Source organism: Sinohyriopsis cumingii, chromosome 12 (assembly GCF_028554795.1).
Source record: "Sinohyriopsis cumingii isolate HCF-2022 chromosome 12, ASM2855479v2, whole genome shotgun sequence".
In the NCBI taxonomy this organism is placed as follows: Eukaryota; Metazoa; Mollusca; class Bivalvia; order Unionida; family Unionidae; genus Sinohyriopsis; species Sinohyriopsis cumingii.
The window spans coordinates 112,109,548-112,136,991 of NC_142972.1; the positions used below are offsets into that span (position 1 = coordinate 112,109,548).

The following is a 27,444-nucleotide window of genomic DNA, read 5'->3' on the forward strand; positions in this document are numbered from 1 at the left end:
AAGGTAAAGAGCCGCTATACTTGTTATCTTTTTAGGGATGTGCTTGGATTTTGCCCTCAAGCTGGAGCAGTCATAGGATATATAATAAATCGCCACGGTCGGAATTTATCCCCAAGCTGGGGTAATCGATGGGTAAAGTCTTATCCACAGTCGGGGTTTTATTCAAGCTTCAGGTGCAAGTTTTTGTGCATCTCCATGCCCTTGTATAAAACACAGTTACACGTTTTTTTATATAGATATTTTTCAGTTGTAGACAGGAATAATAAGTATTTGCGAGTGTTTGAAATGAATGGGTTCATTATGAATTGAGTGGCACTACATTTCAAAAGCAAAATTGGATTGAAATGCAAGAACTGTAGTACGGAATTAGTGTTGGTTCTGGATCGTAGAATGGAATTGTGTGTGTGTGATTGGATTTTTAACGTAGCTTGAATAATTTTTCAGTCATATTGCTATGATGTCTGCAGTGTGGCAGTTTATAGTGATGTATAGCACTGGGGCATCATGCTGCAAACATGTAGTATGATGTTGCACCCAGTCACATTATCCTGACACCAGGCCGATCAGTCCTAACACTAACCTCTTAATGCTGAGTGTCTAGCGAGGTAGCTGTTAATACCATTTTTGTAAGTCTTTGGTATGACTTGGCTGGGGTTTGAACCCATGACCTCCCGCTTCTGAGGCGGACGCTCTAACCACTAGGACACCGGAGTGGTCAGAATGGAATTGTAACAATTACAATGGAAGCAATTTGTATTATGCTTGTTGGGGCATTCCTCACTGATGGCTGTCAGTGACATCATCATGGGAATGTGTAACAGCCACATTTTGTAAGAACAAGGTGTAGTTGGTGAACAATACAGACACTTTTCTGCCATTTCCACTGGCATCATCTCATATGATGTTATTTAAAAAAACTTCCTACAACATACTCACAACATATAAAACCTATATGCAAATCTGATGAAAGCTGCTTGTGTTTCTGAAACACATATTCCATACTGGTGGCAAGAATGTCCAAATCTACATTACAAAAATGAAAACATTACCATCCATCTAGGAGTTGCAAATGTATGAAATCCTCTTGTTGGGTAGTTTTACTAACAGGCTTTACAGCAGGGCCTTCCATTAGATTTAAATGTGGCAGGTAAGTTGACAAAGTAGGGTGGGGGGTTGGGGGGACCTACCCCAATGGGGATAATTCATTTTTTTTTTAAAGTAGCATGGTGTAAAGTAAAAGTAGATGGGCTGATAAGGAATCCACTGAATTTACAGACTAAAGGTTCAGACATTTGTTTTTAAGAGAAAAATGAAAGAAGGAAACAATACAACAGATATTTTAATATGACTTTAATGTTTATTTTCTAGATTTAATTAAGATTATGAATCAGAATCAGTCTCCAACTCCACTGTAAAGTTTATCTATTACTTCTTCTGCTCAGGCACCTGCAAATTAAAACAAAATTGTAATGCTTAAATAAAGTCATATCATCTCAGCACTAGTTACATATGCAGAAGTCATGTTAATCAGCATTATAAAAATGTATGAAATTTTCTTCACTGCACTTGTGCTTCCCTTACTATCGTTAAGCCATGATACAAGATAACTTTGCACTTACTTGTCATTTCTGGCAAGTGGATGGTGCAATCAATTTGCACAAAGATGAATTTATTTCATCCAAATATTTCATGTGAATAAAAATTCCAAATGGAGGCACTTGTCCGATCAGACAAGATATATGCATATTGTAGTTAGCTGGACTCTAGCTCTGATAGTCCTGGGCAATAGGATAAGCTGATTTTGTTATCAGTTTAGAAATGCATCCGCTTTGCAAATACTATGCTTTAAAAGACGAAACTGAATCCAATATTGATGAAATAAGAGTCATTTGGATTACCTTGTTTTTTATCATTCTGCGTTGGTTGGGTGCATATTTGAGGGTCTCTGATATGGTCTCTTCCATTCCATTTGCCTTTGCTTTGCCATTAGTTTTCAAGCAGGCTTCTGCATGAGTAATACAATGTTTTAAAATAAGTTTCACAACAAAGGATGCATTGCATTTTTCTAAATGCCAGCAATAATCAATGGAATATTTTTAAAACATGTACTTTGAAATGTGTCTCAAGTTACTTTATCAATTCATTTAAAAATCTCTGGCAAGTCACATGAAAAACACAATTTAAATCAAGCCATACTTACTTATCAAAGACTTTCTCATTCACATCCTTTACCTCACACAATAAATATCAGCAACACCAACATTAAATTCACACAATCAGTACAAAACCTAGGTGTTACTCTGGACAGTACTCTCACATTGCACCAACATGTCATGAACATATGCAAGGCTGCGTATCTTGAGCTGAGACGCATCAGCTCCATTCTCAGATATCTTTCAGTTGATGCCACTAAAACACTTGTGTGTTCATTACTGCTTTCAAGACTGGACTATGGTAACTCAATTCTGTCTGGTTCATCTTAATATCTACTGCAGAGACTTCAAAAAGTTCAAAACATAGCTGCTTGGATCATACTTAGAGTACCACAATCAGAGCACACCTCCCCGCTGCTCTGTACCCAACACTGGCTATCCATTCGATCCAGAATCAAACACAACATTAGTTCTCTGTGCTACGTTTCACTGACTGACTCTAGTCCAACATACCTATCCGACCTCACCTATGTGTACACACAAGCAAGATACTTACACTCCTCTTCCGACAATCATATACTCATTATTCTCACTATGAAAACAAAGTCACATGGACAGCATTCTTTTGCATACCAGGGCCCAGCAACATGGAATGAATTGCCCACTGAACTTAGACACAAAGACGCAGTGATCCCATTCAAGAGTGCTCTCAAAACTACTTATTCTGACTACAAAAACAAACTTAATGACTTAATAATGTTAACTACCTTAAATATTCTCAGCATGTTTTTTATGTTTTCTAATTTCATGGTGTTTGTTTTTGTAATCATATCATTGTGTATGTTTTTATGTTGTCTAATGTTGCAAAGCGCTTAGAGCTTCTAAAGATTAGGCGCTATACAAAGTCCTCATTATTATTATTATTATATTTAGCTTGGATGAATATTTTTTAAATCAGTGGCCATAACTAAAAAATGGGATTTTGTTTTATGATCATAAAAGTATGTTGGACACCATCCATGATGTACAATGCTGTCTGACATTTCTATGCACCTAAGGTTTCCATCTCAAATATTAAAGCAAAATGCATACCGAATTTGACAGATTGATGAAAATAAAAAAAAGCAATGCTTACCATTTGAAAAGAGGCAATTGTCACTAGAATATTCTATTCAAAATGATATTAATTTTGGACACAGGGAATACCACCCCCATGTTTTCCTGACTCGTGATATGTCGGCCTATTCTGTGCACAGCTTTAAAAGATGTAATGTTTATCCATCGAGCTATAGAAATGAAATACATTTACTGTAGACTGTTTCTGTCAGCAGTTAAGTTGAGTAATTAGGTCAGGTTTATAGCTAGTTTACAAAATTCAATGTAGAATGCCAATAAATGACAAGATATATTTTTGCAAACTAAAGTGATCTTGAAAAAAGATTAGTAAAGTTTAACATTTTATAAAAAATAAGCTATTATGTGGAAAAGAAACAACAATGAAATAGGATGCAATGTGTTTACGTCTAGTTTTGGAAGGTACCGTCTCTAAGGTACCGTCATAATTGTACCGTAGTTTAATGGGTGGAAAGGCCATTGAAAGGTAAGGGCAGTACGGAGACCATCGAGTATGTTCCAGAATAGCTGAATCTTTGTAGATACATAGATCCATTCGTAACTTCAGCCCGCAAGCGAAACACTGTACTTCGTATCCCAATCCTGACTCAGGTCCGAAGTAGACAAATCCTGTTCTAGCTAAAACATACGAAGAAGGTAATCCTTCCCTATCCGTAGGCCATTTTTGAAACGTGTCCAATCGACGGGCACAATCACAATAGTCAGGTAAGAAGACTGGAAAATGGTAGGGTTTGAACTTGGAGTTCTCACTGGATTTCTCACTCGATTCTTGCTGCGGCGAAGTCATCCTTCTGGTGGGTGGCTATCCTCTTACAACCAATGTTTTATACCGACATGTCCATACGGCAAAGTAAAGTGGGTGGGAAGCCGCACTCGCTTCTGCTACACAATTTGATAGACTTTTTCCAAGGGTCGACTGACGATGTGGTGTGTGGGTAAACGTACAATCTTGTTGGGTTGATAGGTGGTCACTTTCTCTAGACTGCAAGGCTTCTTTCAATATGCCAAAGTTGACCACTCGACTGGTACGATAATTCAGAGTAAGTCCTTTCACTTTACACTTCGTGTGCACTTCTCCTTGTTTGGCCCAGTATTCGTAGCCGTAATTTTTGGGACCACCACTAACGAAACTTAGAATCTTGTCATCGGGGTGCTTGTCTGTCCAGGCTCCTAAACGGTCTCCTTTGATGTCAGGGTGCTGTTGACTCGGGTGATCGATATAAATGCAACTGTCCATGTCAAAGTACAAGACACGTTCCCCTAACAGTTCTAAAGCTTCGTACAATTTTAAGCGAGCATGAGCTGTCATGTAAGCTGCAATGATGACATTTCCAAAGGGGTCATCTTCTACAAAGTTCAGATCTTCTTCGTAATTCACCAAGATCAAATCCTCACGAACGACGTCCACGTGTTTCATGAATTTGGCTTTGTCGTGAATCATCTGAAAGTAGCGGGAAGGTTCGGTCAAATACTCCGTCTTGGGTAAACACGGTCATTGTGCCATTTTACCCCACAAGCAATTTAACATCACTTTGGCAAACGATCGCCTGCCTTCGTTTTTCTCAATGTGATCTAAAGTAATGCCTTCTTGTGCCCAGAATTTCTCTCTGAATGTCTTTTGGTCTTCGGGAGTGTGACACCAGGACAGATAGCCACTGGCTTCTTGCTCAGTTTCAAAAAGGCATCCACGTAGTCTGCGAAAATGCCTTTCTGCGTGGGGTCACCCTTGTGGAATTATTGTGTCTTGGGAAAGTGGCAAATTTTGTACACTTCTAACAGTTGGTATCCCATGTTCAGAGCTTTGAACAATTCTACGCTGACCCATGTCCCCGTCAAGGCCCATTCTTCCTGGGTGTGATGACAAGGTTGATCTTGGTTGCACGTTTCAGCACAAGTACGGCACAAAGGAAACATAAGTTTGCCTTGGCAATGGCGAGGTAAGACGGGATGGTATAGGTTCGTGGGAGGCAAAACTTTGCACTTGATCAAGCCTTCGTATTGTCGAATGTTTTTTAGGTCGATGTGTTCGGTGAACAATTGTGGGTGCCCTGCAGGAAAGCAACAATATTTGCACACGTAGGGATACAGTGAACACACGTCCAAGTATTTGATTTCTTCTCCTTTCTCTTCGTCAGCTTGGTACAGCAAACAGGTGGCATTGGTCCTTCCTCCGTACAAACTATTACTTGGGTTCAGGGGGTCCATGAACTGGTAACTTTCCATGAGGCGTTTAAACTCGGGATCGGTGTTCAAACGGTGATTGTATTTGTGTTCCCACATTTCCACCACTTGGTATCCTTCCTGTTCTAACTTTAGGCGTGGCTGATAAATGGCCTGGTACAAGTCTTCCATGGTTCGTTGTAAGAACTGATTTTTAGTGCCGCGGTCAGGGTAACAGACGGGACATCCGTGAAATAAGCAACCGTTAAACTCGTACATGATCTTGGGGTTTTCTAAGTCCCAGCCATTGACCGAATGCATTCCGATGATCTTTCGTCCTGTCCGTTGCGGGCATGCTGAATCCATTTGTCTTCCTTGTCGCACAAGTAATGCAACCAGCATGGGGCTTTGATCGAGTATTGACGTTTGACATAGTTGGTCGTTTGAGGACTGATGACAGCCACAGTGTTTTCAAGCATGAATCGTTGTCGGTAGACTAAGGAACACGCTTTGGCAATGGTGCAAGCCTCTTTTAAATGATCAACCCCTCCATGTTCCATGAACAGTTCTCAAAATTTTCCACAGCATCGCCGTAAAATGTCCATGTCGGAACGACGATACTTTAGCATTTCTTCCTGAAAGTCGAAAGGGTCGGAGGCGTGAGCCTGGTACCAAGCATAGAAAGTTTCTCGTTCGGTACGCATGTTGTCAGGGTCGTAATAGTGAGCCTGAGGCAAATGGGGTAGAACGGCGTGTTGATTGGCTTCTGTATTGAAAAAGTGTGGAAAGTACCCTTTAGCCATTTCTGTCATTCCAAACATTTTAGGCATTCGACTCAAAGGCATGGCTAAGTAGCTCATCGAATCTTTAAACTGCACTTGTCCCACTTGCATGAAAATGATTTTGGCTCTGTTCAAAGTGATTTTAGGACGCTCGATGCCACGTTCCGTATAACATCTCAAAAGAAACTGTCCATCGTATCCGGAGAAATTGTGAGCCATCACCGTGGCATGACAATGACAATCTCCATAATAATGTTCGATGTCCTCTTGGCTCCACGTCTTGTCGATGGGGTCTAAGACCCATTGTGTGAAATCGGCTAGTGTGTTCGGTCCTTGAAAGATTTTTTCACGCCCTCCAGGAATCTTACTGCAGTGAGGGCAATAACTCAAGATAGGTTCTTGAATCACTTCTCGCACGCTCGATGAGCCACGCAGAAATTAGGAATGTGAATACTGGTCTCTTGCATGCATTCGAAATCGAAAAAGATGAAATTGCCTTTCTTCTTCTTGTGACCATCCTCTTTCTCTGGTTGGGATTGGTATTTTTGTATGTAGCATTGGTGTTCCAAGTCCACAATGCAGTGAAAATGTGACATTTTTTCTTTCCTGAACATACGTGTGCCTTGGTACTGTTGATACATAGACCTTGTCCACACATTGGGCACAATCTCAGGAGTTGACAAGCACATTTCTTCTGTGAACCTTGCATCTTCAGATGTTGTTGGTAACAGGCAGGGCTGACAAATGTGCGCAGACAAGCAGGACAATGCACTGGTTCTTGCCCTTCGCTCAGACAGGGTTGAGAGGCCAAACATCCTGAGCATTTCGATCCACAATGTTTGTGTTGCTCTCGATTATTATAACCATCATAAGTCACATTTCTCACAGTAATATTTGTATCCCAGGAATCCAGTGATAGTGGTAATGGTATCGAAATGGTCATCGTGATGATAGAGGTGAATGTATTTTCCATCCTTAAAGTCTTTCCCTCGAAACAACAGAGACCCGCGCACTTCTTGAGGGTGCACTTTCAAGGTGTATCGTGGAGCTAGGGCATCTTGCAATTTTTGCATCTCAGGAATGCCACAGGATGTGTCTTTGGACAGGCATGCTTGTTGTAACAGAAGTTCTGCTTCATTTCGTTGTTTGGCTTGGTTCGATTTTCGAATGTTCTCCCAGGCTCTTTTCCATTCTACCGTGTCGTTCTTGTCGGCATAGGTTCATCCCACCACGATGGCTCGGGCTAAACACATGTGGTCTTGAAAATTGTTAATTTGGACAAGACTTGTTTTGGTAATGCGAAGGTTGTTGACCAATAAGGTCTTTCTGCATTGTCCGGTCCCTTGAGGAGGAGAGACGTGGGTCATGTCCAGTGTGGCTTTTCCATCGGTGATGTCAAACTGGTCATTAGATTGTTGCACGTGTTGAATCTTGTCCATGACTTTGGAAGTGGTCAATTCTGCAGGGCTGCTAAACTCGATCCAAACAGGGGATTTCAAGCCGTCATGTTGTATGGAAAGTCTCAAGCGATCATCTTCTTTGGGTTGACATTGTCGCTTGAGTGTGGTGAGCAAAGAATCCCACATGTCGGTGATGAACCCTTTTGCTTTCTCTAACAGTACTTCAGACTTGAAATCTTTAAACTTCACTGTGTATTTGTAAGCCGTAGTTCTAAATTTTCTAGAGGGACGCTTTTCCGTCTCTCGAATGTCATAGTACTTTTCAGGGTTGACTAAGGGTGGTAAACTTTGTTTAGAGGGTTTGGATTCTGGTTCACTCATGTCCTCTTCAAAATCACTGGCATGAATTTGTGCCAAGACTTCAGCCCTAGTACGAGGCGATAGATCACGTTTCTGCCTCTTACTTTCTTCTTCTTTCTTCTCAAATGAATTGGATCATTTCATCTCGATAGCAAAAAGTCAAATGACTAAAGTTTAAACACCATGGATTAATTTATAGTCATAGCAGACCAGCGTATATAAAGGGTATGTGTCTTGTCCTTTCACTATTCATTTCACTCTCAAACTGAGCACAACAATGGAAGAGACTACCAAGATCGAACGTTTCATCAGAGCTTTGCGAGGGGTCATTAGAAAATTCTCTTCAGACCAGCCGAGGGACTACTCTCCTTCCTTTCAAGATAAAAGTCAAGATACTTGCTATATCTGTCAGAAGAAAGGGCATTGGTCTTCAGAGTGTCCAGACCGTCAAAAAAGAAAAAAAAGGGGTTAGAAGAGACAAAAGTCAAGATACCTGTTATTATTGTCAAGAAAAAGGACATTGGTCACCAGACTGCCCAAAAAAGAAACAAGAGGAGTCAGAAGAAGAGAGGGATTCTTCAGAGGATGAGGAAGAAGAAGAGGAAGAAAACAGACAGGTGAAGAAAAAGAAACAGGAGAAGAAAAGAAGGGAAGAAAGTGAGGAGGAAGAGGAGGAAAAGACTATGACGGTGAAGATATTAAAAAAACAGAGAGTGAACAATGAGACAGAATAAGTCTATGAACTTTTTAAAGTGCTCTGTTGTGAATTGTGAATTGTAAATATTTATAAAAGAATAAATTAATTATAAAAGGTAAGTGTCTTTGGGTTTTGATTTTAAAATAAGAACCTACACTCACGCACACTCATACACAGACAGGTACTATTGGGTAAAATGGTTTTTTTTAGTTATTGGCAATTGAAAGCCTATCTCTTTTCGAGAGACGTGGATGGCCCTGAAAAGGGCCTTTTTTGGTGTAAGGGGTGAGTTTAAACAATCAACTTTAACTGTCTTAAGCCTTTGCCATGGCCAAGGCCTACTTCTGGACTGCGTACTGTTGATGATGATTTCGTTGAAATCACTAAGGATGGTGCAGTAGGCGTAGTCACAGGGTTGGAGTGTTTAGCTTGGGAAGGTCGTATTCTCTTCGGCCGTAATAAAGAAGTCTGATACATCTGTTTCAGACTTCTTAACTAAAATGTCTAACAGTACCGTGACCGTTTGATTTTGACACCCTTGTTTCTTTGCTGCTGCGTCTTCTTCTTCTTGTTTTTTTCTTACCTCTTCTTCTTGCTGCTGTTGCTGTAGGAGAAAAGCTTGTTCCGCTTCCTTTTGCTGTTGTATAAATTTCTCCAATTCTTCTTTCTGTCTCTGTCTAAAATTTTCCATGTGCGGTAATGAAGGAGAAGGTGACGAAGGTTCAGGAACAAATTCTTGCAAGGTAAAAAAATCCACAAAATCCCAATTCACCTCTTCTGAAAGTAAGTCTGGGTTCCCTTGGGTAGTCTCCACCATCAGTGCACCCAAACTGATCGTTTTCTGAGTTTCCGTCATGTTGAAAAACTGTCGCTTAGATTGACTACGCTCAGGCGCTAGCGAATCTATATAGACTATGTGACGTCACAGACTGCTCTCTTCGGATTGGACGTGGGCTGACTGAATTTTGTAACGCGTGTTTGGATTGGTCAACAAACTCAATCCGTTTCAATCCTTCCCCCCCCTATAAATAAGTACAGTTCACTGCATTCCTTCACCTGTTACTCAGCACCCCAACATGTGGACCGATGTACAATCTTCAACGCTTGTGTCTTCGATGATGTTCCGGACGGACATATCAATGTATGTCCGATCCAACTGGACAGTTATCCACAGGACAGACACCAGCCTGTGGATGCGAAGAATCTTATGTGGGGCATCAAGGATGCCTCAAAAGAGTCTTAATCTATGGTCCTGCAGTCAGGCACAGCCTAAGGTCAAGAAGAAGATGTCACAGATGCCCTTTATGTATATTAACATAAAACCAAAGGCCCTTTTCAGGGCCATTCCTATCTCTCGAAAAGATCTTGACTTTCAATTGCCTACCCCTTTTTTTATTTTTTTGTTTAAAAAAATAATAAAAAAATAGAGACCCCTCCCTGTTTCAATTTTCGCCTGTTCCATTTTCATAGACCCATCAGGTCGGGACCTTATTAAAATAGGGTCCCGACCCTGTTCCATTTCCCCTAGTCCCAAGACAGTCCCATGATTTATTCCCCATGTTCAATTTCCCTTGTCCCTAGAGTGAATAGTTTTTTTTCTTTCTCCCATGTTAAATTCCCCTTGTCCCTAGAATGGATATTTTTTTTTTCTCCCATGTTAAATTACATAGTCCCCAGAGTGGATATACCCTTTTTAACATGGAAGTTCCCTAGTCCCTAGACCGTCCCTATTCACTACTACCATTGTCATTACCAGCCTGAAACCCAATTTAATGTCATTTGTATAAATTCATTTCAAATAAATATTATGATATAGTTGAAGTGTAAAGTCAAGCAAGTATTCTGTTTGCAGATTTTACATTTTAGATATTATAGTAAAGTCATATTTTCTCTTGTTTAGTAAACTTTATTGCAACTGGTTCCAAAATAGTAAATCTTATTTAATGTTCATTCACCAGAATAGGTATTAATACAATCCCGAATTAACTGTATGGTACTAAAATATACCCTGATCTTGTGTGAGATTGTAATATACAGAACTATACCTCAAGACAACAATAATATATTGAATTTATATTGTATCAAGACTGTCATGGTTATGAACTCCAACTTTATTCAGGTTTTTTCATAATAAATGATCATCTTGTGCTATGGTTGAAAAGAAATCAAAGTTCAGTTTAACTCCATTCTCTCCACATTTGTAAGTTGTTAAGAGGCATACTCATCCTCAGTGTTATAGTAAAATGTAATCTTATTTGGATCAACCTTGGTGGTGTAATATATGAATGGAGAAAGAATATTATCATCCAGATTAAAATATGTTTTATTCAGACTCTACTAAAATTTTTAGTTGGATATGGGTTACGGAGCCTGATGTGTACGAACAAAGCAATGTGTACCATGACCTTTTTAATTTAACATTTTAAACTCCTGCAGAAGAAAGAGATTTTTTAGATCCATTAATCTGTATTAACAAAAACATTTCTTCAGTATGATTTTCAATTACTTAGTATTGACAAAACTCATATTTTAAAGTTGTTGTTTTTTTGTGTTTGGTTTGGCCTTTTATGGTAAACCAACACAAGTAAGTTATTTAGTGCCAAGGCACTTTAAGTATAGTGCCTTGCCCAAGGACACACCATGGTAGCTAACCCAGGTTGGTCTGATGGTAGAATTTGAACCTACCTTATTTCACAGGTCCAGAAAGCTAACCACTGAGCCACTACAGCTCCCCATCTTATAGTGGAATGCTGGTATACTTTATGATCAAGAAGGATGGGTTGGGGTATGCATGTTGCATCTGAAAAAAGTGATGGAATTTTTGTTTACATAATATTTTAGTCATACAATATGAATCATTTTCTATAGATTTAAGATGTATCAGATCAAGTTAAGAAAAATCATATATTCTGTTTCCTGGGAATGTACTAAAATTCACTGTTATTGTTTGATTTTTTGGTAGTAAGCTTACTTGGTATTTTTTTCTTTTTAACTTGAATACCTAATTTGTTAACATCCTATTCTAAATCTTCAGAGTTCTGTCTATTAAGTGACAACTGTTGATACATGTAGGGAAGTTTTTGTTTATATCTTTTGATTTTTGTGATTCTGGAAGTTGCAGTATTTGTTGTTGTATTATAACCATTTCAGTAATTTAATGAATGCAGAGTATACTGCTCTATAAATGAAATCTAAGTGAAAATAATGTAAAAGTATGTTTCACTGCAAATATAAATTGTTTAAAATAATATATCATTTATCATATGACTATTCAATTGTGGTAACTAGTATTCCATCCAATATCTATATATTAAAATATGTCTTTTCATACAGCTGGTGATCATTTAGATACAAGTCCAATTGAACATAATCAAATTATCAATGCAGGTGTTTTTATTAGTAGTAGTATTGCAAGTATAAGTGTTAGTATTAAGATTTCATATACAGGCATGATAAGTGTATCATAATGTTTAAATGATGCTCCTTGTTACAACATAAAATATGTTCATTGAAACAAATGGTTCACTGGTAAATTGGCAGCAAAGGTCTTCACTGAATTATGTTGCATAAACTATTTTACAATAAAACATATATGATGCATCTCAATTATGATGAATGTGAGGAGGAGGATTAATAATAATGCAATTTAAGTTATCTTCATAACATAAGTTCTAGCAGATGTGTAATTTTTATGTGGTTCATCATCAGTTTGAAACTGGTCTGTGATTTCTGGATCTGGACATACCTGGTCCCCTGCTGTTGTGCTGCTATGGTCTTTACAGTTCATTAGGATATCAGTTACACTTGGTTTACATTTAGAACCCCATGGGATGGAATGCCCAGTTTGAAACTGAGAGAATGGTTAATTATCCATAATATAACTCCTGCAGTTATTATTAGGTTTGATATCAAGGTCTTTCTTTAAAAGCTTTTCAACTCAGGTTCTGTTCTACCATACAGATAAATAAAGTCAAATTCAAGGCTTTCAGATTTGTCCAGTTTGTTTCATGTGTTGCGGCAGACAGACTGTATATTGCCACTGTACCATATAAATATCAGTGCTTAGTCTGCTCTCAGTTGCTGTGGTTTGATTAGTTACAAGTGTCATCACATGTGACTAATTATTGACCAATGTAATGAAACTTGTATAATTAGAAGGCTGTATTTAAAAACTCTAAAGATCTTAAAAAGAAAATTGGATCGGGGTAAGTAAAACCTTTTACTTTGACCATTTGGCTAGAAAATAATTTTCAATAAGTTTAAATTGGATAATAGTAATATAATAATTAATTACACAAATCAGAATAAAAGCTATTTGCATATCCCCTTACAGCTGTTGCTTTTTCATAGTACTAAGTAGAATAAAGTATAGTTAAGACAGATAGCTTTAAGCTAGAATTAAACTCAAATAAATTGCAAGAAATCAAAACAAACCCAGGATTAAAACTAAAGAAATATCCCGTCATATATACCTTACATCAAATAAAGAAACTCAAGATGGTTAACAACAAAATTAATGTCACATCATCAAATAGTTATCTCAGCTGCCTGGTCAACCTAAAGGCAGATAAACTAAGGCAAACTTACTCCGAAGCAGTCTCATCCCCCCTAAGAGAAAAACGACAGAAACAGTTCTTAACGCCAATTTTCAACTCGACCCCAACTGACTCGATGAGTAGACTCTACCTGTCACCAAGCGTAAACGAGAATGTGGACAATCTACCGAGTAACCGCAAAACTACATCCGACATGAGTACCCAAACTGAGGAACAATACTCAACAAGCACAAAAACAACCCAGACCACGCTGGTTAAAAACACTAGCAGCCAGGGGACTCAAACTGAGAACCTACTAGATGAAACAGAACGCCCTCACCCTACCACAAATAAAGCAGTCACACACGACTCAACAAAAGGTAAGAATAATAGGAAAACCAAATCCCAAATACCAGTTAGAAAGAATAAGGAACACACTAACTGTCAGAATACAAGACCCAGCAAGCCGGTTATGGACAACGAAACAAAGTCAGCTAAAGAGACAAACACCAGGGGAAAAAAGACCAGTCTGCAAAATATCCAAAACAAGAAACACCCCGCTGAACTGACTCTCTTCGTCAAGGGAGTAAATTCCAAAATAACGAAGTTAGCCTTTAAAACCATAGCATGGCAATTGAACAAACATCACCAAGGAGAATTCACGCTTAAAAGCACTAGAGACGACTTGCTGATAATCAAATGCACCACTGAACAACAGATTGCCAAATATATGGAAATTGAAAGAATAGGCCAAATAAATGTTCAGGTCACTAGACACAACAGAACAAAACAACACATAGACCCAAACCCCCCAAAAACACACAACAAAGGAGTCATATACGTATCAACTCAAAATAAAACCAATGAAATAGTAGACTACATAAGGAGTAAAGGACAGGAAGTAGAGAAAGCAATCTGCCTAAAAACAAGAAGGGGAAAGGATAGCACTGCAGTGGTACTCTTTTTTAAGGGCGCCACCCCAGAAACTATCAAAATAGCCGAAAAACTCGAGGCTAAAAAAATTTTTGCTTTCAAAAACAAACCACGGTTCTGTGGCAACTGCAAAAATTGGGGGCATTACTCTAAGAATTGCGGAAACCTATTCCGGTGCAATCAATGTGGTCTTCACCACCCAGACCGGAAAACATGTAGCGCCACCAATCAGCACTGCGCTAACTGTAGTGGTAACCACAAACCAAACCACGCAGAATGCCCCAGGGCTCTTAGAGAAGCCCTAATAGTCGAATATATGATCTCCCATGGGGTAAACTATAAGCAGGCCAAAACAAAAATCAGGATACCAAAAACAAAATAAATAGGTAGCACCCTCACTGGTAGGAAACACGCATAAAACGAAAACAACAGTAAATTAAACAAACTATTAAGACTTTTTGCACTAGAGATGGATTCCAGAGCAGAAATCAAAATATGGCAATGGAATGCACGCGGCCTTAGGGCCCACGCTGACCAACTAAATAACAAAATACTTGAACAGGAAAGAAAACCAGATGTTATATGCATACAGGAAACACACCTAAATGATACCTCACGTATCCCAAACATCATAGGCTACAACACCAAATACCTAAAGCATCGATCCCCCACAGCAAGAGGAGGGGGGTTAGCAACCTTTGTTAGAGATGGAATTACATCAGAAATGCATAAATTAACAGATAGTAGACCGCCCAATGACTTCGAAATACAGATAGTCAAAATAACCGCTCAAACTAAGCAGGTACTAATCGTTAACCTCTATGAAACAAATGAGCAGCGCAATTTAAGTGCAGACGAAACAATCAAAATGATTAAAGACTGTGGAGAATGGGTGGTAATATGCGGGGACTTCAATGCGCACAATGAACTATGGGGGAGTCAAAAGACGGACATTAAAGGAAAAATTGTAGAAAAATGGGCACAAAAATGCAACTTAGTTTTTCTAAACAACGGAATGCACACCCGGATAGATGACAGAACAGGCCACACATCAGCAATAGACCTATCTCTATGCACACCAAGATTAACAGGCATTTCTGATTGGCAAGTTGATGAAAGCGACCCTATGGGAAGTGACCATTACCTTATAAATATAGAAATACAAATTAGAATACCTCAAAATAAAGCGTCCTTCACACCAAGATGGAAATACGAACAGGCCAACTGGATTAGGTTCAAACAGGTAGGTGACTCAATCGACCCAGAAACCATATATCACCGGGACATTGACACCTTTAATGACAAATTAATAGAAACCATTAACACAATGGCCCAAGAAACAATTCCTAAAACTAAAGGAGTAGCACCCAAACCCACGGTGCCCTGGTGGAATAATGAATGTAAAATAGCAATTGAAGAGAAAAAAAGAGCTCTAAACAAATTCAAAAGAACTAAAAATAATAGGGACTTTAACTACTACAAGGAAAAGGAAAATACTGCCAAACAAACTATTATGATAGCTAAACAAAACTCATGGACAGAATTCTGCTCAAAACTAGATATTAACACAAAATCGAAGGAGGTGTGGCAAAGAATTAAAAAAATGAGAGGCAAAACTAAATCAATAACCCCCAACATACCTGGACAAAACAACAAACATAAGGCAGAATTATTCGCAAACTATTTCGCCAACATGTGTAGCAATACCAACTTAGAGGATAAGTTTAAAAATCATAAAAGGCAATTTGAGGAAAGCAACTCTGACAACATAAAGGAAGCAGGAAATAATGACGGCCCACTAAACCTTCCGTTTACAGAAGCCGAATGGAGAAAGGCCCTCGCCGGCAAAAAGACCACATCCCCCGGTGAGGATACTTTGGGGTATGAAATGTACAAGAACCTACCCAAAAAACTTGTCACAATTGCACTTAACCTCATTAATAAAATATGGGAAACCGGTACCATACCTATAAGATGGAAAAAGGCAGTAGTGGTCCCGATTCTTAAGCCTGGAAAACCCTCAAGCGATATAAAATCATACAGGCCCATATCACTAACAGACAATATATGTAAAATAATGGAAACTATGGTAAACAACAGGCTGAAATACCATTTAGAAAGCAAAGGACTACTAGCTAATACACAGAGCGGGTTTCGCAACTACCGAAGCACAATAGACCAACTCATGAGACTAGAAACCGCTGTCAAATTAGCATCTAGAGAAAAATTTTAAAAATCCAGATATGTTACAGCCATCTTCTTAGACATGGAAAAAGCATATGATCTAATGTGGACTAAGGGACTGATAAGTAAACTTAAACCATACGGAATAACTGGCAATATATACAAATTTATTGCTAACTTCCTAACCGATAGAAAGATACAAGTCAGACTAGGACAAGACTACTCCGAACGATACAAACTGGAAAATGGCACGCCACAATGAAGCGTAATCAGCCCAACTTTATTTAATATAATGATAAACGACCTGGAAACAGCGGTAAAACCCAACCACCTTGACTTATCCCAATTCGCCGATGACAGCGCCGTATGGAAAACTGGCAACCCGGCCAGCAGAGAAACGACCAAGCACTTACAAAAAGGACTAAACGATATAGGAAATTGGACAGATAAATGGGGATTTAAATTGTCACCTCTAAAAACAGTAGGCATAGTTTTCAATCCGGGAGGTGGCCACCCCCCACCCACTCCAAACTTAACCCTAAAGGGGGTACCCATCAAATTCGAAAAACAAGCGACACTCCTAGGTATGGTATTCGACCACGAACTCACGTGGGCAGCTCATATCCAAGAACTCGTAACGAAGTGCAAACGAGACATCAACCTCCACAGAAACCTCAGAGGGGTGAATTGGGGGGTTGATCAAAAAACACTCGTTACCCTATATAGAGCACTTATAAGAGCAAAATTGGACTACGGTTGCCAGGTATATGGAGCGGCGAACGCCACGTTACTAAAGAAACTAGACACAGTCCAATCAAAAGCGCTAAGGGTATGCACCGGCGTCCTAAATGGTACCCCCACACAAGATATCTTAATAATAGTAGGAGAACCCCCGCTAGACCTAAGGCGGAAGGAATTGATGCTGCGATACTCGACTCGAATATCAATACACCAACCCAACCACCTCACGCTACAAGCCCTCTTAGCATGCGACAAACCATTCGATACAAAAGGAAAAAATAAAAAAATACCTAGTGGGAAAATAATTATAGAATTAAAAAGGAAATTTCAAATCGCAAATATCAACCCAGAAAAAATAAGGTACTACCCAGACCCCCCGTGGACCTGTCCCACACCACAAATAGATCTTAGCTCACGTAAACTAGGACAAAAACAAAATGACCCGATAGGACTAAGAGCATCAATACTAACGTACATTGACAACAAATACGAGACATACACGCAAATCTTCGCAGATGGATCAAAAACCAAAAATCCAAATAAAACTGCAGCAGGGATAGTGATCCCAAAATTAGATGTCGCCGTTGGAAAAAGACTCCCAGACCAATGCGCTATATACACGGTAGAATTCATGGCAATACTAATGGCATTAACATACGTCAAAACATACCCCACAACTAAGGCAGTCATTCTAAGCGACTCTTACAGTGTACTACAATCGTTAGCAACAGACCAATCCAAGAGCAGACCTAATATGATTAATCATGCAAGATCGCTACTTAAAGAGATTGAAAAAAACAACAAACACGTTGAATTCGTATGGATACCCTCTCACATCCATAATCCCAGGCAATGACAAAGCAGATGCAGAAGCAAAAAACGCCACAAACGAACCAAAAGCCCAAAATATAGCATACAGCGTCACTGAAATCAATAACATGGGACAAGATCAATGACATGTGGCAAGAGCTATGGGAAAAATCGGATGCAAACAGTCTAATACACACGATGATGAAAAAAGTAAGTAGAAAAGTCGAAAGTCCGACCTTCAAAAATCCATACGATATAACAATAATAAATAGAATAAGAACAGGTAAAACACTATTGGCAGGATGCGCAGGGAAACACATAAAAAGGGGACCAACCGAAAACTGCCCCTACTGCCCAACTCCAGAAACAATCGCACACTTAATAAATATATGCCCCAAATACAACCAGGAAAGGGCCGAACTAAAATCTCAACAGGAACAAATAGGAGAACGGTGGACATACCCGGAGTTACTTGTGGCAAAAAACAATAACATAGGAATGACCTATAATAACATCATGACATTCATTAACAAAATAGGCAAAAGGGGACAAATCTAAACCGAATGAAGGGTTGGGTATAAAGAGAGACCATGTAAAGAAATTAAAACCAATAAACCTAAAAGATCGAACCAAAAAAGAAAAAAACCAATCAAAATATTACAAATCACTGTTTGGGAATTGTGACGGCCGGCTCGGGCTAGTGGGTTCACAGACTGACACCGCCGCTCATAACCCGAACAATAAAAACCAGATAAGGACGAATATTACAAAATCACTGTTTTGGAATTATAATGGCATGCTAGGCCCCGTAGGTTCAAAAAAAAAAAAAAAAAGAAAAAAAGGAAAAAAAAAAAAAAAAAAAAAAAAAAAACATATTAAAAAGTAAATCAAAGACCAGTCAAAATATTACAAATCACTGTTTGGGAATTGTGACGGCCGGCTCGGTATCGTGGGTTCACAGACTGGCACAGCCGATCATAACCCGAACAATAAAAACCAGATAAGGACAAAATATTACAAAATCACTGTTTCGGAATTATAACGGCATGCTAGTAGGATCAAAAAAAAATAAAAAAAATATAAAAAAATAAAAATAAAAAAAATATACATTAAAATAAATCACAAATAGCTAAGCTAAACAAAAATAACAGGTAAATAGCCAAGTGGTCAAAGCGAAGGGAAACAAAGGCAATCAAACCACCTCCCTCGAAGAAAACATCTCACGGCGAACATGGCAGTATCAAAAGGACGAGAAGACCAAAACAGAAACGGACACGGGATAAGGCAGAAAGAGCTGAAATAAAGAAGAGCAGGAAAAGGCACAGAATGAAGTTAAACGTCCTAAGGCAGTAAAAGAAGAAAGAACAGGACACTTGCAGACCTTGGGGAATGAAGGCAGAAACAATGAAAAGAGTATGCCTCAAATAATCAAACCACCCCCACCCCCCAGTATGAAAAGAATTGCCTTCCCGAAATTAAACAAAAGAAATAAGGCCACCCCCCCCCCCCACATCTACTTATAAGTGTGAATGAGAAAGTGAGTGTGAATGTGTGTTGTCGGGATATGTGGGAAAAGCAGAAAAACGAACAAAAATGTCTATAGCCATCACACAAATATAGCATACACACTCCCTACCCACCTTTTTTTTCTTTTCTTTTCTTTTTTTTTTTCTTTTTTACAAACAAATTTTACCACATAGGGCTTTCATTCTGACCCACGAAAGCCCTCTTTTGACCAACAACTTACTGGCCCTGAAACACACTGATTGGTTTAAAGCCACACGTACGAAATACTTAACCCAATTGAGATCTCCAAAACAAAATAAAGGGCTACTAAAAGCCTACTAGATGTGAAAAAATTTTCGGAAAATTCAAGTACGCAAAGTACACAAAATTTAATAGACCTTACAAAAGATAGGAAAATTCACAACTCAGGAATATCTGAAGCGTACGTGACAATCACATGTTTGGCAAGATAGTACAGGAATAGCCCAATAAATATAGGGAACTGGGCATTGATTGCAACGAAAATTTCATAATACTGCTGCTGGTGTGCTTCGGTTACTGCCTGAAATGAGAGAGGAAGGAGATGCAGGATGCAGAAACAGACCACCAACGGAGTACAACGATGGAGAAGGTTGCAGCGACGAGAGCCTGGGCGGGACCTTTTGGGGCACCTGGGCTTCGGCTTGCTTGCTTGGGGGCATTGTATAAGTTAATCGCTAAATTCAAAAAGTACACAAACGTGTACAAACTAAACAGTCGCACATACCGAAAGGTGCACGTGACTTTAATCCAATGAATGAATGAAATGTGTGCTAGAGGGTAGGGTTAGCAGTTATACTCCCAATTATGTTTGTGATGAGCAAAAGCAGCTGCACAAATTTGAGCTTTTAGTTTGGTTCTGGTAGGGTCAAAGGATGCAGGTACATTTTACATTCATTTTTTACTAGAAATAGCTATTTTCAATATTTTTCTGTGACAAGGCAACTAAAAGAATCAGTATGTGCCTTATGCATGAATAAAGTTCACTAGTACTATAACAAATTAGCATACTTTTCATCACCCCTCTACCATCAAGATTTTTTTATATTTACCTCTGTAGCAGACACAAATAAAAGTCGGCAGCTCATTTGCAGACTAAGTTACGCATATGATCTCCAATGCTCATCTAACTGTGACAGGCAGTCACCAACAAGCCAACCTATTTCCATGCCTAACTCAAAGTAAATCTGAACCACATTATAGATTTAGCTTATGTGTAAATTTATAAATGCTAGGCTTGTGATAATTAGGTTCATGCCTTCTACCTTAAAAATTAGAGGGATGTCAAAATACGAAACTATCCAGTGAGACCCATGATGTTAATTTTAATCCCTATGGGATTTGTGACATAAAAAACCCAAATGCTTTATGTATTAAAAGGTAACTAATGGGGGCAGGATCTGCAGTGAATCAATGGTTAGTATGCTAGACTCCTGATAAAAATGTTTGTGTTAAAATCCTGTTATCAAGTCAACCAGGTTACCTACTGCAATGTACCCTTGCCTTACTCCAATTCCCTCAGTACTCAGTAAACAACTAGTGTTGCTGTACATAACAAAACCAGTCCATATTGATTTTACATATTTTACTAAATCCTGACAAAAATAATTCTCTAAATAAAGAATGATTAATATGTGATGGTCTCGCATGTAATCAAACTCTTCCAAGCTTTTAATGATATGAACCGATTTATCAATGTTTATCAAATTTGCATGAAAAACTATTTCTTATTTGTCATCAAATATGTTCAATGTTTTGATCATATAAGCATTTCTGCTACATTAGATCAAAATAATCTTTTTGTCAGAAATAGAGCCCTTATAGTATTTGCAAGGTCAACCAATCAGATGCAGAATTTGAGTTTAATATGAATGAATATTTTTTTTACAAAATTGCTCTTTTGCTATATCTTGATGAGATAAATCTATTCACCAAGTCTGATGAAATTAATGAGAAATAGTTTTAAGAGCAGTAGCAAGAATGGCTAGTGAGATGTAGAACCACCACATTATATGCATAGATTTTGCTTATAGCCTCAGACATACAAGCAAATAATTAAACAAGTCAGATCTAAATTGGATCATAAACACTGTTGTGCAAATCATAAGAAACTCTGCCAATCAGATGCAAGGTCACTTCACTACCATACCTTTATCACACTCATAATAAGCATCATTGTGAAACTTGACTCTATAAGCCCAATGGCCAAGCATGATCAAACTTGAATCAGCAGTAGTGGTTATAACCTCATGTATTTGTATGCATCTTCACTTCTTCAATCTAGATCTCATTTATATAAGCATGTATTCTACGTTTAGTAAAAACTGCACTACATGTATAAATATTGCATGCGGTGGTAACATACTCAGATGAAAGATCACCTTATTATTATTAATGGTTAACACTCATCAAACTTCAAGGACAACTTAATGATTTTAGCCTATATTGTGGAAGTATGGCTTTTAGGCTGGTTAAAAAACTCAACTAATCTTATACATGATCACATGTATATACTTGGATTTTGCTCATTATTAGATTTATCCAAGATGTTGATTTAAGCCCAAAACCAAGTTTTATATAAACAAATTGATCAGAACTATGGACTCCAAAGTAGCTAATTTCTTACTGTTGAAAGACAGAAGGGGATGTGAAATAAATAACACACTCTGGACCATTACATAAACCCACTTAGCCTTTTGACCAGTTGAGATAAAATATCAACAATAATGTTAAATAAGATTGATAAATTATGTTTTCTCACATTACCTCTAGCCCTTTTCAACATGGATGGTATTTTTCTTCCACATATGTCAGCTCTTAATTAGTGGCCCTTTCCCATCATGAATGTTGTAGGTGAAACTCTCAGAATTAGGCTTTTTAATTTATATCTGTAGAAGAAAAAAACTATTGGTCTGCATATATCAATGTCACCATTTCTGTATTAGATTAAAATACCATGTGTGTGTGTGTGTGTGTGTGTGTGTGTGTGTGTTAATTTTAGAATTTAAGCAAACTTGTCTCCATGTGTTTATTTTAAAACTGATGATGATAACACATAACAGGTTCAATGGATAAAATGTTATTTCTTACTTCTTACAACTGCTCATTATATCTGAATTTACATTCAATGTTTGTTTTAATTAACATATTTGGGATATTGGGCAAATTATTTATTTTGTAGTTTATCATTATATCATTTACCAGTCTTTTATCATTCAAATATGTAATATAGTACCATTATACTGACTTCATATTCTATATGATATCCCAGCAATACATATTAAGCAGATAAGTGCAAATAAAAATGTTCAGAATGTAAAATTTACTCCAAGCTCAAAGAAGATCAGCAAAAGATAATATCCAACAAATTACCAAACAAAAAGCGAAGTTAACGCAGTTACCTTTATTATGACGTCTCCAACACCAACGGTACTGTACAGCTACGTCTTCTGAGTTTTACCGTCATCTTGTCTTTCAAACCAGAATTAATTTCTTGAGCTCTTACAAAATGAAGAAACTTTTAAATACTATAATTTAAGCAGCTTCTTTACATGCCATCAGATAAATTATGGCACAGTGTTATGTCTGTCAGCAAAACGCAACTTCACATTTGGACGGCGCGCTGTGTGGGCATCGCCGACACAGCAACTGACATGAATTCTCTATTAGCAGACAATGATTCGGAATAAATCCTTCGCAAATCTAACATTCTCGATTTTTCATAGTTCCACTTTTCATTGTTGCATCTGTTTGATTGTACAATTGCTAATGATGTTCAATGAATCAACTTCAATTCATCTGCTGTCTGAAATCCCGGTTCAGTTGGTATTTTCTTCCGCGCATGATGCCGTGTAAATAAAAGATACGGTCGACATTCAAAGTGGTTTAGGTTAATTTATTATTTTTCTTTATTAAGGTCATTTGCAGAAAGTGTTTCGCTAGGGTGAGAAAAAAAAATATAACAAAAAGAAAACTTTCTTTTCCAACGCTAATACTGTATATATTTCAATTTGTGATTGATGCTATAAATAAAAAAAAATGATAATAAAGCATTTTAGCCCGTGGCTTCGGCACGGCACTCGTTTTTGTGGGTTTTTTAAAATGTTGTTAGTGTTGTTTTGGGGTTGTTTTTTGTGTGTGTACTACACTAAAAAACATATCAGGTATTAGGCCTAACGTAGGAAAAGAAATTATCCTCTATTTATTACTATTCTTACTGTCAAATGACGCAAAAGTGATCAAATTGCTATTAAGATTTTGTTTTGTATAACACTTACCGCTCGTTTTCCTCGAGATAAAGCAGCCACTTCAAAATGATTATAAAATCTGTGACAGATGAAAAACGTGGTTTAAATAATTCGTAATCGCCTGCCTTAAAATACTGTAGGAATTTGCTAATGTATTTCATGGCCCTCGTTTGAATAGATACCAACGATCATGTATATCGACCAAATTTTGTATATTCCTGCCCACAATCATGTATTTTGTATTAAACCGTATATTACACGAGCGCTCTGTGGCAAACTCGGGGGGGGGGGGGGTCTCTATTATACCCAGAGGCGTAGCTATGATATTTTGCGCCCGGGGACGAACTATAAAATTGGCGCCCCAGCCCCCTCCCCGTTTAATCACATTTTTGAATATTACCCTTGTTTACTTATTATAATGTAACGTTGTAAGCCTCATTTTGGCGCCCCTGTACCTTGGCGCCCGGGGACATATGTACTCCCCTTCCCCCCCCCCCAGCTACGCCTCTGATTATACCTGCTGTATCAGTTGAGAAATATATTGAACAGATCAGGCCCCAATACTCTCGCTCTGAAAAACATTAAAATAATTATATGCAGAATATCGGTAGGTCTCCCTCTTGCCGAAAATGTCAGCACCATATATATTTTGCAAGTAATGTAATGGGTATAATAACACACACACACACACACACACACACACACACTTTTTTGGGAGTGGGGGGGGCAACGGACAGATGCCCCCATTTCCCCAAAAAAATAAAAAGTATTTTATATTTGTGTATTTCCCCCTCAGATGTGTTCTACGTTTTATTAAAATAAAATTTTATATAAAAAATTTAGTTTTTAGAATTTTTGATGGGGTATTTATGTTTCCATAGTGTTATCTAAAGGGTTGTTCGTCCGAGTCTGGTTTCCCTCACCTTGCTCGAAGTTCATTCCCTTGAAATGTTTTGTAACCTTTGCTATATGTCGCCTAGGTCTCAGTGTTTGCTATATGTAATGGTGTTATATTGTGTGTATGCTATATTTTCTTTATGTTTGAGACAGCAAGTATAGATCAAATATCTTTCCCAGTTGTATTTCTTCCTTTATGATGTTATATTGTATCTTTTAATTTGTTTTATGGTTTTCTAATTTTGACGATGGAATGGTGTACTATTTAGATTTTGTTTAAAAAAAATAATTTCCTATTTTATTATTCGAGTGATAATATGTGTCGTTCCTCATAATAGTCTTTAAAGATGTTGATAGGTAGGTTACGCTCGATCCAAGGTTCACGCTTCTTTATTCTCTATGTGTTTTTCCTGGGTTGCGTTAGGCCTCCTTTATTTAGTTTATCTGATTATGCTTTATTGAAAGATCCAAACGTTTTTATGAGACCACATTATTCTATAATGGTCAACCATGCAGTGCGGGAGAAGTTAGTAGGGTTTTAAACTAAGTGTTATACAGTATGTATTTGTGTCTTTATTTTGTCTGTTTATGTTCTACATTGGATGTTTTCAAAGACTCATGATGGGCCTATGCACTTCACTGAGCCCTGTGACTTAGCCCCATGATGTCATCGCCATTTACTTCCCCCTTATATTTTTCCTGTATCCCTTCCTATATATGTCTTTAGAATTTTCTTTCAGAGAAAGAAGAAAAAAAATTAAATTACAAAATTCTTTTATTTTTTTCTTTCTTCCTTTCTTCCCTTTTCTCTTTTAAAAAAAAAAAGTTATATGGGTTTCTTTGAAATATTTGAAATAGAATTTGAAATTTTCTTTGAAATATGGCTGTTGTGGGGTGCGAGGAGGGGGTATGGGTATGGCATCAGCTCGCAATTGCGCTACGCGACCCTTCGGTCTGTAATACCTATTCCTCCCTCCCCCTCTCTCCCCCAATTCCAACATCAATTGCGTTATATCAACCTGACGGTAAGTATCTATTCGTCGTAAGACGTACTGAGTTCTTGTTGTGGTTAATATTCTTATTTTTACCACGTATCTTATTTAAAAATCTTTATCACCTGTCCACAGGATATCATCGTAGTTACTATATAGTCTATACATTTTAGAACGATTTTGTTTTCGTAGTCTAAATCTATGAATAAAATGTTATTTTTGTTATACTTATATTTTTTGCAAATTTTCATTATTAACTTTATCCTATTATGTTTAGATTTATCACATTGGACAATCGTATGTAGTTTGGTGAAGTTCGCTGTTTTACATAAAGGGCATTTCGGCATTATCCTCAGCATACGATGTTTGATTGTTTCTTCGCCTGTTAGCCAGGTGTTGTGCAGGTATTTAAAAATTATACTTTGTGTTTTGACAGATCTTATTTTCCCCAATTTTTCCAATTTTTTGTCCAATTTACCCCCTCAGTTGTCCTGCTCTACTCTACATTTTATATTTTTGGTTACCTCCTCCCTAATCCAAGCGTGACTTTTACTTATTAAATTTTGCATAAATCTGTTTTGTCTCTATATTTTAAAATTAGTTCTCATATGTTTGCGTGGCACTTCGATTTTTTTATATTAATTTGTTATTTTTGTATATCTCTGGTCGGTTTCTCAAGGTGAAGCCGAACCAGTAGATGTACGGTGCTTCTCACGCTGTAGCCGGGTCTGAGTGCATTTTTTTTTTAATCTATTGATTATGTTAGTTAATTATAGTAGTAGAGGGCTCGGCAACCCCAAGCCCCCTCTACTTTTGGCCCTATATAATGTCTCTTTTTTTACATGATGCATTTTATGATTCCATATATAATCTATTATTTCGTTGTCTGTTTTGTTTAAAATTGTATTATCCATATCTATGGATTTAATTATGTAGTTAATATTTGAGTATAAATAAGTCTTGGCCACTTGGGCCCGCTCCATGATAGGTAATGGCGCCATGGCCAGATTTTCACATTTTCTCTTATTTTATTGATAATATGTTCATAATTTTCTACAGCTTCTTTTTTTATTACCAAAGTAAACCCCTAGAGCCTTTACAGTGTCTCTCAGTAAGTGTGTGTGTGTGGGGGGGGGGGGGGGCGATAATCCAGGGTGGTTGCCCCTCCAGTTAACTATTTTTAAGATTTCGTGCTTGTTGTGGTTTATTTTGGAACCCGACGCTTATAGCATTTCCCCTCTCTTATAAAGATGTTGCAATCATATGCATGTTAGAGCATTTTTTAATTCTTTTTTAGGTTTGGTATTTGTATGCCTTGTATAATCAGGGGCGGATTAAGGCTCACTGGTGCCCTAAGCACTGACAAATCTTGGCGCGCCCCTCTTTTCCACGTACACCTGAGAAGATAACCCTAGGGTGTAACATGATCAAGAAACAGAACATCATGATCAATTTGCACTAGTTGTATCAGTTTTTTTTACAAATCTTCATTCTTTTTTCTTTCTTTCTTTTCACCCTTTTCTCAACTTTGTGGTGCCCCCTTTGGCCCTGGTGTCCTATGCACGTGCTTAGTCTGCTTAATGGTTAATACGCCCCTGCTTGCACATCTGGGTTGTTTCTTATCGTGTGACGTAGGATTTATATTGCCATTACGTATTCTAGCATTGATAGTGGACATCCTTGTATCACTGATCGTTGTATTTCAAATTCTTTCGTGCATTTCCCGTTTAATTATCCCAGTGTGTAGGATTTTGGTCCATTTTGGAAATTGGGTCCGAAACCAAATTTTTTAAAAACATTCTTTATACAGTTTTGTTCAAATCAGTCGAAAGCTTTCTCCTGGTCGAAGAGTACCATAGCACTCATCATACCAG

The 27,444-nt window shown here is 37.9% G+C and overlaps 1 long non-coding RNA gene across 1 annotated transcript; it reads right to left on the reverse strand.

Annotated features, from left to right (window-relative positions):
• Window positions 1–1,896: 1,896 nt before the first annotated feature.
• On the reverse strand, window positions 1,897–24,388 carry LOC149787260 (uncharacterized). The gene is made up of 4 exons (XR_016425274.1): window positions 22,836–24,388; window positions 22,201–22,322; window positions 11,372–11,486; window positions 1,897–2,005 (listed from the first exon to the last, which is right to left on the reverse strand). It is a non-coding gene; the product is annotated as an uncharacterized LOC149787260 (long non-coding RNA).
• Window positions 24,389–27,444: the final 3,056 nt, after the last annotated feature.